Source organism: Coregonus clupeaformis, chromosome 16 (assembly GCF_020615455.1).
Source record: "Coregonus clupeaformis isolate EN_2021a chromosome 16, ASM2061545v1, whole genome shotgun sequence".
NCBI classification, from domain to species: domain Eukaryota; kingdom Metazoa; phylum Chordata; class Actinopteri; order Salmoniformes; family Salmonidae; genus Coregonus; species Coregonus clupeaformis.
This window is the reverse complement of record NC_059207.1, coordinates 30,234,370-30,247,819: the sequence shown is the minus strand read 5'-3', so window position 1 is coordinate 30,247,819 and position 13,450 is coordinate 30,234,370.

Genomic DNA, 13,450 nt, shown 5'->3' with positions numbered 1-13,450 from the left:
AGTTAAAGGAAAACTCCATCCAAAAACGACCTTTTGGTATTTATTTCATTAGTCCATTGTTGATATAGTCCCAAAACCGCTTTTCCACTTTTCCTTTGCGTAAGGGCAATCTGTGTACAGAATATTTCACTCTCACAATGCTTGTAAAGATGTCATTATTACTACTCCTATCTCTAGCTTTCTTTTTGCTCGTCCTATTTTGTGTGTGCAGATCTTTCACTTATTTTTTAAAGTTTGGTTTCTGTTGTGTATATAGTGTGTATTGTGTGACGCCACAGACCTAAGAGTCCCGGTCAAATGCTTTTAATGGTTTTGTTTTTACTAAACAACGATGTGTACTGATTAATGTTGGATCACTTCAATGCCTCATGGTCGTATATGGCAGGGTGAACGTGCCCTAGTACTACTCAACTGATTCAAATAACCAACTCATCATCAAGGGTTGGGTGGATGTATCATTATGGGTTTCAGTCTAAGATGGTAATAATGACTTATTTTAAGATACCAATGTATCAGGGTTGCCTGATTGTCTGTCTCTTCCATTAAAGGACTTGACAGTGAGTGACCCAACAGTGTTGCGTCTGTAGAGCTGGGTAGAGTAGTTTTCTTAGCCGTGTCTGTAGTCCAACAGTGTGGAAAATCGGAAAGTAATTTCACCAGTTTAAGTCCTCTGTGATTGGTTAGCCTGGCTCAGTGTGGGCTAGGTTACATTGGCTCACTGTGTGTGAGGTCTATGATATTCAGTTCTCTATGGTAGCCCTGTTGTTGACTCTGCGTAATTGTTTCAGCCTCCCGGGCTGGCACTGGTAGAAGTTCCCTGTAGGAACAGATCTAGGGTCAGTTACCCCCTCAATGCCAATGCAGACCTTAACCAAACATGGAGCTGACCTTGGATTAGTGTCTAGGAGTAACTTTGTGCTACCTCCTCTCTGCTGCAGCAGCGCTGGCTCCAGTGGTCAACCACTGAATGTCCTGAAGGAAGTCTTCTATTACATGACAACATGACCAATGACTATTTGAGTGTCTAGCTAGCTCCTCTTCTAATCTAAAGCCTTATATGTCTGTATGTGTCCTGTTGGTACTGGCTCATTCTGAAGGAGGATTTACTTCACTGTCCCACTCTGAATGTTATGATGTCATGTTGAAAATGAGAGGTCTATAAAATAACATATGTTAGCTTTGGTGCAGAATTGTGAATCATTGTTGATTTTAGATGTTAGTCAGTCATTCACTCACTCACCAGAAAACAGCCCGTACTGTACCTCAGAGCTCAGGGAGATATGTTAGTAACTGTTAACTCTTCACTGAACCTACTGCCATAAAGCCTACCTAACACTGCTACAAAGATGACATAACATGTTATAACCAGTCATCATGACAGCTAATGCAATCTCATGAAAACTGACTTCACACTAACATAACTCAAACTATTATTTAGGTTTGTTGGTTAGATTAGCCAAAGCCTACATCATACATAATGACTGCTTATTATGTTTTCTATGTCATTCTTATGACAGTGTTATAATGCCTTATGACAGATGGTTTAGGTGAAGTGTATGAAGACCCAGATGGAGGTGGCATGTCGCCAGGCTGTAGCCCGTCTCTAGATTATGATTGTATGCTAGTGTATTCCTATGCCAAGCCCACCTTGAGATTGTTGCTCATCATTTTAAACTTTTTTAGCACTGGGGTTGAATGATGCTGAAAAATATCAGGCTCTTCATGCCATGAAAAAAATATGAATAAAAGTGTTTTCTGGACTTTCATTGCTCTGTGTTTGTGTTCAGCAGTAAAAGTCTTAGCTTGGAACTTATCCAAATGTGCTGCAGATAGGAATGTAATGTAGACTATACACAGAGCTAGGGTTGTTAGGACTGTATGGTTAATTACACAACTAATAAGTATGGAGAAAAAAAAAATATGTATGCACTCACTAACTGTAAGTCGCTCTGGATAAGAGCGTCTGCTAAATGACTAAAATGTAAGTGTAAAACTAGACCACCAGAGGCTGCTCTTTCCCTCCTCTCCCAGTGAAGTCTCACTGTCCTCAGTCTTGCTCATCATATTTGTATGGAGGAGGGCTCATTTAATACACAATAGATCTATTGTATGTTGTCATTCATTTCCCCCAACAAGAAAACACAATCTTTAAGATGATTTCTCTCATATTTGTGCTCCAATCAACTCCTGTTATACACTGGCAATGGGGCTGTGTAAAAAAGAATTCTCTACATGGAAATAAACTGTCCGTTTATTAGGTACACCACCCTGTTCACGAAAATGGTTAGCTCCTACAGACAGTGAGTCACGTGGCCGTGGTTTGCTATATAAAGCAGGCAGACCGGCATCGAGGCATTCAGTTACTGTTCGATTGAACGTTAGAATAGCCAACATGAGTGTGGAATGATTATCGGTGCCAGACGCACCAGTATCTCAGAAACGGCCGGCCTCCTGGGCTGTTCACGCACCACAGTGTCTAGGGTTTTCTGAGAATGGTGCGACAAACAAAAAACAATCCAGTCAGCGGCAGTCATGTGGGTGAAAACAGCTTGTTGATGAGAGGTCGAAGGAGAATGGCAAGAATCGTGCAAGCTAACAGGCGGGCCACAAACAGGCAAATAATGGCGCAACACTGGACAATTGAGGAGTGGAAAAACATTGCCTGGTCTGACGAATCCCGGTTCCTGTTGCGTCATGCTGATGGCAGAGTCAGGATTTGACGTAAGCAGCATGAATCCATGGCCCCATCCTGCCCGGTGTCAACGGTACAGGCAGGTGGCGGTGGTGTAATGGTGTGGGGAATGTTTTCCTGGCACACGTTAGGCCCCTTTATACCAATTGAACAATGTTTCCATTCCCCAAAGAATTCAGGCTGTACTGGAGGCAAAGGGGGGTCCGACCTGGTACTAGATGGGTGTATATCCACAGAAAGTAAAAACACTTAAAGTTGGCCCCAAAGTACCATTACTCTACTCTACATCTGCTGACCAGAAGGTTATTACTCAGCTGTACATGGTAACTGCAGCTGCATAATTGTATTTGTAATGACAGAAATGGGTGGCATTTAGTTTTAATTGAATTAAAGTTATATGTAGCCACACCAAGACATATTTATTTATTTATTTATTTATTTATAGGGACAGTGCACGTTAATCAACATCAATATTACAATAATGCAATATGCATGTAAATGTGCCGGGGTTAGCCAAAAGCTCATTTGCACCAGTAGTCCCAGGGCAGGTAAGGGCAATTACACAGCCACAATACAAATACAAATACTCACTAAAACAATACAAAATACAAATACATTACATCCAATATAATTATAACTTATTCGTAATAAAAACACTATCATCAGCTGTCGTCTTACATATGAGGAACTACAGATAACTCGTGTACAGGTTTGGATAGATTTGAGCCATGTTTTTAAATTACATTTTAAAGTACAATAATCAGTGCAGTTTGTCAAGTCCATGGGGCATGGCATTCCAGTTTACTGTGTCGAAAAGGGACAACGTAGTCCCCTCTAGTTACTGCCCTTGTTATCCTGGAGGTGCTTTCCTTGAGCATTATATGTCGACATAGAGGTGGAGGGGCAAGACCATGCAGGATCTGAAAGACAAGGCTTGCATCTACATAGTGGTTAAAGCTGTCCAGACTGATTAAATTATGTTTGTGAATGATGTGACTGGTGGTAACTTTTTGGTTTGTTATCAAAAATCTTAAGTGTTTGTTTGTAGAGTGATTCAATTGGTTTCAGAATAGTAGCTCCTGCTTGTGACCAGCATGTGAGGCAATATCTCAGATGTGAGAAGATCATAGCATGCATATATAGTTTGGCGGCCTCCAGGGGAAGATAAGGTATTTTAAACCTAAAGCTGGATAATCCAAACTTGACCGTGTTAACCACCTTCTTCACTTGTTTCTTAAATGTCAAATTGGAGTCCAAAATGACTCCGAGATACCTGAAGTAAGACAGAACTTTCAGATTCTCCCTATTGACTAGAACAGCTCTTTGGGAAGAGTCTATGGTTTTCTTAAGAGAAGTACATGCAAACAGTCATGTCAATATTTAAATGCAGGCAAGAATCAGTCATCCATTTAGAAAACATGTACCATAGCTTCAGTTAACTTGTTAACAACTTGTCTGCTTTTTGAGTGTACATACAGGACTGGATCATCTGCATACATCTGCATATTAACTTGTGGGCAAGCAAGTGGGAGATCATTTATATACACTGCTCAAAAAAATAAAGAGAACACTTAAACAACACAATGTAACTCCAAGTCAATCACACTTCTGTGAAATCAAACTGTCCACTTAGGAAGCAACACTGATTGACAATACATTTCACATGCTGTTGTGCAAATGGAATAGACAACAGGTGGAAATTATAGGCAATTAGCAAGACACCCCCAATAAAGGACTGGTTTTGCAGGTGGTGACCACAGACCACTTCTCAGTTCCTATGCTTCCTGGCCTGTGTTTTGGTCACTTTTGAATGCTGGCGGTGCTTTCACTCTAGTGGTAGCATGAGACGGAGTCTACAACCCACACAAGTGGCTCAGATAGTGCAGCTCATCCAAGATGGCACATCAATGCGAGCTGTGGCAAGAAGGTTTGCTGTGTCTGTCAGCGTAGTGTCCAGAGCATGGAGGCGCTACCAGGAGACAGGCCAGTACATCAGGAGACGTGGAGGAGGCCGTAGGAGGGCAACAACCCAGCAGCAGGACTGCTACCTCCGCCTTTGTGCAAGGAGGAGCAGGAGGAGCACTGCCAGAGCCCTGCAAAATGACCTCCAGCAGGCCACAAATGTGCATGTGTCTGCTCAAACGGTCAGAAACCGACTCCATGAGGGTGGTATGAGGGCCCGACGTCCACAGGTGGGGGTTGTGCTTACAGCCCAACACCGTGCAGGACGTTTGGCATTTGCCAGAGAACACCAAGATTGGCAAATTCGCCACTGGCGCCCTGTGCTCTTCATAGATGAAAGCAGGTTCACACTGAGCACGTGACAGACGTGACAGAGTCTGGAGACGCCGTGGAGAACGTTCTGCTGCCTGCAACATCCTCCAGCATGACCGGTTTGGCGGTGGGTCAGTCATGGTGTGGGGTGGCATTTCTTTGGGGGCCGCACAGCCCTCCATGTGCTCGCCAGAGGTAGCCTGACTGCCATTAGGTACCGAGATGAGATCCTCAGACCCCTTGTGAGACCATATGCTGGTGCGGTTGGCCCTGGGTTCCTCCTAATGCATGACAATGCTAGACCTCATGTGGCTGGAGTGTGTCAGCAGTTCCTGCAAGAGGAAGGCATTGATGCTATGGACTGGCCCGCCCGTTCCCCAGACCTGAATCCAATTGAGCACATCTGGGACATCATGTCTCGCTCCATCCACCAACGCCACGTTGCACCACAGACTGTCCAGGAGTTGGCGGATGCTTTAGTCCAGGTCTGGGAGGAGATCCCTCAGGAGACCATCCGCCACCTCATCAGGAGCATGCCCAGGCGTTGTAGGGAGGTCATACAGGCACGTGGAGGCCACACACACTACTGAGCCTCATTTTGACTTGTTTTAAGGACATTACATCAAAGTTGGATCAGCCTGTAGTGTGGTTTTCCACTTTTAATTTTTCGGGTGACTCCAAATCCAGACCTCCATGGGTTGATACATTTGATTTCCATTGATAATTTTTGTGTGATTTTGTTGTCAGCACATTCAACTATGTAAAGAAAAAAGTATTTAATAAGATTATTTCATTCATTCAGATCTAGGATGTGTTATTTTAGTGTTCCCTTTATTTTTTTGAGCAGTGTAGATGGTAAACAGAAGGGGGCCTAATATTGACCCTTGTGGGACCCCAATGTTATAGTAAAGAGAGTTTGACTGAGGGTCTCCCAGACAAACCCTTTGGCTTCTATTTGTCAGATAGTAATACATCCAACTAATGGCTTCAGTGGACACATTAAGGGAGGATAGTTTGGATAAGAGGACCTCATGATTCACAGTATCAAAGGCCCTTTTAAGATCCAAAAAGACTGCACCGACTTCACCACCTATGTCCAGTTTAGATTTAATGCACTCCAGAAAATAGCAATTGGCTGTTTCGGTAGAATGGTTAGTTCTGAATCCAAATTGCATTTGATGTAGAGTTGCCCTGATTTGAGGTAATCAGTCAGATGATCAGCCACCAATCTTTCAGCTACCTTTGATAGCACTGGAAGAATGCTTATAGGTCAGGATTTTTTTCCACCAGTGTTGGGTCACCAGATTTTAAAACATTAAATTTTTCATATACAGCTGAATGCATTCAACTGTATATATTGTGGTCCTCTGTAGCTCAGCTGGTAGAGCACGGCGCTTGTAACGCCAAGGTAGTGGGTTCGATCCCCGGGGCCACCCATACACAAAAATGTATGCACGCATGACTGTAAGTCCCTTTGGATAAAAGCGTCTGCTAAATGGCATATTATTATTATTATTATTATAACCGAAATGTGTCTTAACCCAACCCCTCTAAATCAGAGAGCTGTGGGGGGCAGCCTTAATCGACGTCATGATCAAGGGCAGAACGGCAGATTTTTCCACCTTGCCGGCTCGGGATTCAAACCAGCAACCTTTTGGTTACTAGCCCAACGCTCTTAACTGCTACGCTACCTTAACCCTACAGCTACTTGTTATATGTACCCTACAATATCGTGTCCAGTGTGACTGAAGAGTATTTGAACTGGTGAACTGCAACTGCCCTGCTGCACCCTACCTCTTAGCCAATTGATCATTCAATAATCAGGACAGAATCTTCTAGTACAGTATGTTGCATAATGTAATGGCATGTTGAGTATGTGCTACCTGATACCACTATGAGAGTCTGTTTGCATGAGGGTCTGTGAGGGTTTCTTTGTGTTTGTGCGAATGGGCTTGACCTCCCTACATTCTTACAGTGCGTACCACTATATGGGTAGTGTGTGTATGAGGGTGATGTGTCACTGTGCATGAGGATTGGTATGTGTGTGCGTCCCATGACTGCTCAAAGATACATATGATACATGCAACACCCAAACAATTCGGAAGATAAACGAGGAGAACCAATCCCCAAGAGAATGCGACTCGTCGACTGATACAGATGATTTATGCTTTTCACCACTGGGTCTGGTAAGTGTGGAAAGCGACCTGTTGATGTCGATAAATGACAGACTGGGCATACTAGCGCTGGTCAGTAAGGATTTAAAGGAGTTGAAAGCTAGTCTTGAAATGAGTGACGAAAAAGCAGCGATAAAGGAGAAAGAAACCAAAAAATTAAAAGTGACAGTCACTAAGATGGAAACGGACGTTAGGGAACTTAAAAAGGAGAACAACCTTCTGAGAGAAGCCTTACTAGACATCCAAACTAAATCAATGAGAGAGAATCTAGTACTTAGGGGTATTCAGGAAAAAGAGGGAGAAGTAACTGAGAATATTGTGAAGGACTTCCTTCTTACAGCGCTGCAGATTCCACTCGAGGCGGTCGATAAAATCCAACTCTAACGTGTACACCGTTTCGGACAAAGAGGACAGAAATACGAGCGTCCAATCGTTGCCAAATTTGCTTTTTTGTAAGGATAAAGCTATGGTTAAAAGCCTAGGTAAAAGACTTGCTGGCACGAAAATAGGAATGAATGATCAGTTTCCAAGGGAGATTGCAGAAAAGCAAAGTTCTGTATCCAATCTTCAAGGAAAATAGATTAAAAGGGAAACGTGTTGCACTCGTTGTCGATAAACTGTATATTGACAACCAAATGTTCCGAGACACAAAGATTACTCCATGACTATTCTGAAAGTTTTAATAGAGGAGTCGAATAATGGAACACCCAATACTAGCCATGATAGGGATTGTAATATTAAAGAACATGTGTAGTATTTTATAAAAGGATAAGACGATATAACAAGAAAAGATAAGTATAATAATACATCTTCAAATACAACTAATTAGAACATTGCATTTTGGCAGGCAATTGTTGTTTTGGCGGACGGTTGTTGTGGTTGGTCCTGTGTTCTCCCTGGCATCCTTTCCCCCTTGCGGCAGGTGTGGGATGCAGGTGCACGTTCGGCCCCTATCCTCCGCAATCAGCCATTTGGAGTGCGTTTTTGTGTTTGGAAAAGTCTGGCGTTAAGTTAGTGAGAGGGGAAATGGTTGCATATCCCAGAGGCAACGGGTGTCTGAGCAGGGGTTGAGAGAGGGAGCTTTCAATTTTGTGTAGATGAGGGATATACATTTTTAAAGAGTATACATCTAATCTATTTTTTATTGTCCTATCATGATGGAACGATCCCCAACCCTATATCCTGGACACCCACCTGAGCGACCCATACACCAAAGAGAAGTTCCCATCTGTTTTATGGACCTGCTGTGAATTGCCTATATGCAGCCTAAACAGAGAAATAAATGCGGTCAGAGACCTACTTGAGCAGCACCGCCCCCTCAAGATTCTGAGCCTGCCTGGCAGGGTTGGTCGCAGTGGTTGTTTGCTGAAGTGGTAGTTGCTTGTTAAAAATGTAATGTAATACAATGGCAATTTGGGTTATAGGTTAAAATCCTACGCATGAATGCCAACATTATTACGCACATTAATTGATAATGATGGAAAATAAGATATGCAAGATATTTGAATAGATATTTTTTAAATAGCTATATAAGTATATTGAGGTGAGAGCATTGGAAATGCTTTTGGCCGTTGACCTGCTTCTGTTTTGTGGGTGGCACTATGTGATGTTTTCGATGGATGGGTCCTGGCCCCTCGGGGGCATAGGGATCCGGGGGGACAGGGGTGGTATGCTGATCACTGGGATGACGGCCCAACTTGGGATGGGGAGGGGGGAATTAGTGGAGAACAATTGGAGGGTTATTTAGTAACATTGCAAATATCATGGTATAGCTATATGGACACTCAATCACTATGGTATTTTCTATTGGTAAATTTACAAACATATATAATGACAAATAGATTTGAAACTTGTATCTCATTATGGTATGTGGTGAAATAAGTATAGCCAGTTATAATTGTAATGGCTTAGCAGATAATAACAAAATAAGAACAATATTTACATGGCTCAAAGAGAAGGAATATAATATCTATTGTTTACAGGAAACTCATTCAACAATTCTAGATGAAGTTGCGTGGAAAAAGGAATGGGGGGGCGAAATATACTTCTCCCATGGGCTAAGAAACTCAAAAGGGGTGATGATATTAATTAATAGTAATTTCGATCCGAATGTGCAAATTGTCCAAACAGATACGCAAGGTAGATGGATTATTTTAAATATGTTATTGGACCATAAACAAATATGGCTCATTAACCTTTACGGACCAAATAATGATGATCCACACTTCTTTGAAAATATATATAATAAATTATCGACCTTGCAAGCAATTCAAGACTCTATTATTATGGTGGGAGATTATAATACCGTTTTAAATAGCTCAATGGACTGTAAAGGAAATCACACTACAAACAATCACCCTCATGCTCTTAAGGAAATCGTGAATGTCATGGATACATTAGAACTAGTAGATATATGGAGGCTTAAATATCCTGATCTAGTGAGATATACATGGCGGAGACTCAATCAAGCTAGTCGTCTTGACTACTTTCTTATGTCATTCTCTCTGGTACCAAAAGTTAAGAAAGTGTTGATAGGGGACAGAATGCGGTCGGACCATCATATAATTGGCATATACATTACTCTTACTGAATTTCCACGTGGGGCGAGGATATTGGAAATTTAATCAAAGCCTATTGGATGATAACTTGTTTTTAACTAGGACAAAGGAATTTATAACTGATTTTTTTTCCGACACAACATAGCTACAGCAAATCCCCTTATTGTATGGGACACCTTTAAATGTGCCTTTTAGAGGCCATGCAATTCAGTATTCATCTCGAAAACAAAAGTATTTTAGGTCAAAAGAGTCCACACTAACAAAGGAAATAGAAGGTCTAACAGAACAGATAGCAATAAAACTGTAACATAGAGGCTCAGAATAAATTAGAGGAAAAACTAAAAGAAATGGAGAAACTTATTCAAGAAAGATCAGGTGTAATATATTATAAAAATAAAGCAAACTGGATGGAATATGGGGAAAAATGCACCAAATTATTTTAAATCTTCCACATAGGAATGCTACCAAAAATAATTTATTGAAACTGGTTACAAATGACGGAGTCACCCATGATTCACCAAATGATACTTTGAAGGAAACAAAGTACTTTAAGCATATGTTTTTGTTTCAGTCACCTCCATCTCCTCTAACTGAAGCAAATTGTAGAGATTTTTTTTCTATTGATAATGTAAAATTGACAGCCATACAGAAAGACTCATGTGAAGGTGAAATTACAGAGGAGGAACTTTTGGATGCAATTAAAGACTTTAAGTCCGGGAAAACTCCAGGGTTGGATGGCATACCAGTCGAGGTATACCAAACCTTTTTTGATATACTCAGAGGACCGTTATTAGCATGTTTTAACCACTCTTATGTAAATGGTAGATTATCAGACACTCAAGAAGAAGGCCTGATTTCATTATTACTGAAACAGGATACAAGTGGAAAATATAAAGATCCAGTCCATTTAAAAAATTGCCGGCCCCTTACACTTCAGTGTTGTGATGCAAAAATTCTAGCAAAATGTATAGCGCACAGAATTAAAAAGGTATTGTCGGACATTAATCAGACAGGTTTTTTACATGGGTGATACATTGGAGATAATATAAGGCAAGTACTGGAAACAATAGAACACTATGAAAAATCTGGGAAGCCAGGCCTACTATTCATAGCAGACTTCGAAAAGGCATTTGATAAAGTATGACTGGGGTTTATATATAAATGCCTGGATCATTTCAATTTTGGACAATCTCTTATAAATTGGGTTAAAATCATGTATAGTAACCCTAGGTGTAAAATAGTCAATAATGGCTATTTCTCAGAAAGTTATAAACTGTCAAGAGGAGTGAAACAAGGTTGTCCAGTATCGGCATATCTATTTATTATTGGCATCGAGATGTTAGCTATTAAAATCAGATCCAACAATAATATCAAGGGATTAGAAATCCAGGGCTTAAAAACAAAGGTGTCATTGTACGCTGATGATTCATGTTTTCTTTTAAATCCACAACTTGAATACCTCCACAGCCTCATAGAGGATCTAGATACATTTTCTAACCTCTGGATTACAACCAAATTATGATAAATGTACTATATTACAGTGGGGGGGAAAAGTATTTAGTCAGCCACCAATTGTGCAAGTTCTCCCACTTAAAAAGATGAGAGAGGCCTGTAATTTTCATCATAGGTACACGTCAACTATGACTGACAAATTGAGGGGAAAAAATCCAGAAAATCACATTGTAGGATTTTTAATGAATGTATTTGCAAATTATGGTGGAAAATAAGTATTTGCTCACCTACAAACAAGCAAGATTTCTGGCTCTCACAGACCTGTAACTTCTTCTTTAAGAGGCTCATCTGTCCTCCACTCGTTACCTGTATTAATGGCACCTGTTTGAACTTGTTATCAGTATAAAAGACACCTGTCCACAACCTCAAACAGTCACACTCCAAACTCCACTATGGCCAAGACCAAAGAGCTGACAAAGGACACCAGAAACAAAATTGTAGACCTGCACCAGGCTGGGAAGACTGAATCTGCAATAGGTAAGCAGCTTGGTTTGAAGAAATCAACTGTGGGAGCAATTATTAGGAAATGGAAGACATACAAGAACACTGATAATCTCCCTCGATCTGGGGCTCCACGCAAGATCTCACCCCGTGGGGTCAAAATGATCACAAGAACGGTGAGCAAAAATCCCAGAACCACACGGGGGACCTAGTGAATGACCTGCAGAGAGCTGGGACCAAAGTAACAAAGCCTACCATCAGTAACACACTACGCCACCAGGGACTCAAATCCTGCAGTGCCAGACGTGTCCCCCTGCTTAAGCCAGTACATGTCCAGGCCTGTCTGAAGTTTGCTAGAGTGCATTTGGATGATCCAGAAGAGGATTGGGAGAATGTCATATGGTCAGATGAAACCAAAATATAACTTTTTGGTAAAAACTCAACTCGTCGTGTTTGGAGGACAAAGAATGCTGAGTTGCATCCAAAGAACACCATACCTACTGTGAAGCATGGGGGTGGAAACATCATGCTTTGGGGCTGTTTTTCTGCAAAGGGACCAGAACGACTGATCCGTGTAAAGGAAAGAATGAATGGGGCCATGTAACGTTTGAGTGAAAACCTCCTTCCATCAGCAAGGGCATTGAAGATGAAACGTGGCTGGGTCTTTCAGCATGACAATGATCACAAACACACCGCCCGGGCAACGAAGGAGTGGCTTCGTAAGAAGCATTTCAAGGTCCTGGAGTGGCCTAGCCAGTCTCCAGATCTCAACCCCATAGAAAATCTTTGGAGGGAGTTGAAAGTCCGTGTTGCCCAGCGACAGCCCCAAAACATCACTGCTCTAGAGGAGATCTGCATGGAGGAATGGGCCAAAATACCAGCAACAGTGTGTGAAAACCTTGTGAAGACTTACAGAAAACGTTTGACCTGTGTCATTGCCAACAAAGGGTATATAACAAAGTATTGAGAAACGTTTGTTATTGACCAAATACTTATTTTCCACCATAATTTGCAAATAAATTCATTAAAAATCCTACAATGTGATTTTCTGGATTTTCTTTTCTCATTTTGTCTGTCATAGTTGACGTGTACCTATGATGAAAAGTACAGGCCTCTCTCATCTTTTTAAGTGGGAGAACTTGCACAATTGGTGGCTGACTAAATACTTTTTTTCCCCACTGTACGTATTGGATCACTAAAAAATAAAATGTTTACATTACCATGTAGTTTACCAATAAAATGGTCTGATGGTGATGTGGATATACTTGGAATACATATCCCAAATTAAATAAATTATCTCAGTTGTCCAGGTCCTGAGGCAGCAAAGCATCCCCAAACCATCACACCACCACCACCATGCTAGACCTTTGGTATGATGTTCTTACTGTGGAATGCAGAGTTTGGTTTTCGCCAGGCATTACTGGAACCATGTCGTCCAAAAAGTTATACTTTTGAATCATCTGTCCATAAAACGTTCTTCCAAGAGTCTTGATGATCATCCAGGTGCTTTTTGGCAAACTTGAGTCAACTTTTTGGACGAGATGGGTCCCATTATGCCTGGCGAAAACCAAACACTGCATTCCACAGTAAGAACATCATACCAAGGTCAGCATGGTGGTGGTGTGTGATGGTTTGGGGATGCTTGCTGCCTCAGGACCTGGACGACTTGCCTTAATAGAAGGAACCATGAATTCTGCTTTGTATCAGAGAATTCTACAAGAGAATGTCAGACCATCCGTCTGTGAGCTGAAGCTGAAGCGCAGCTGAGTCATGCAGCAAGACAATGATCCAAAACACAC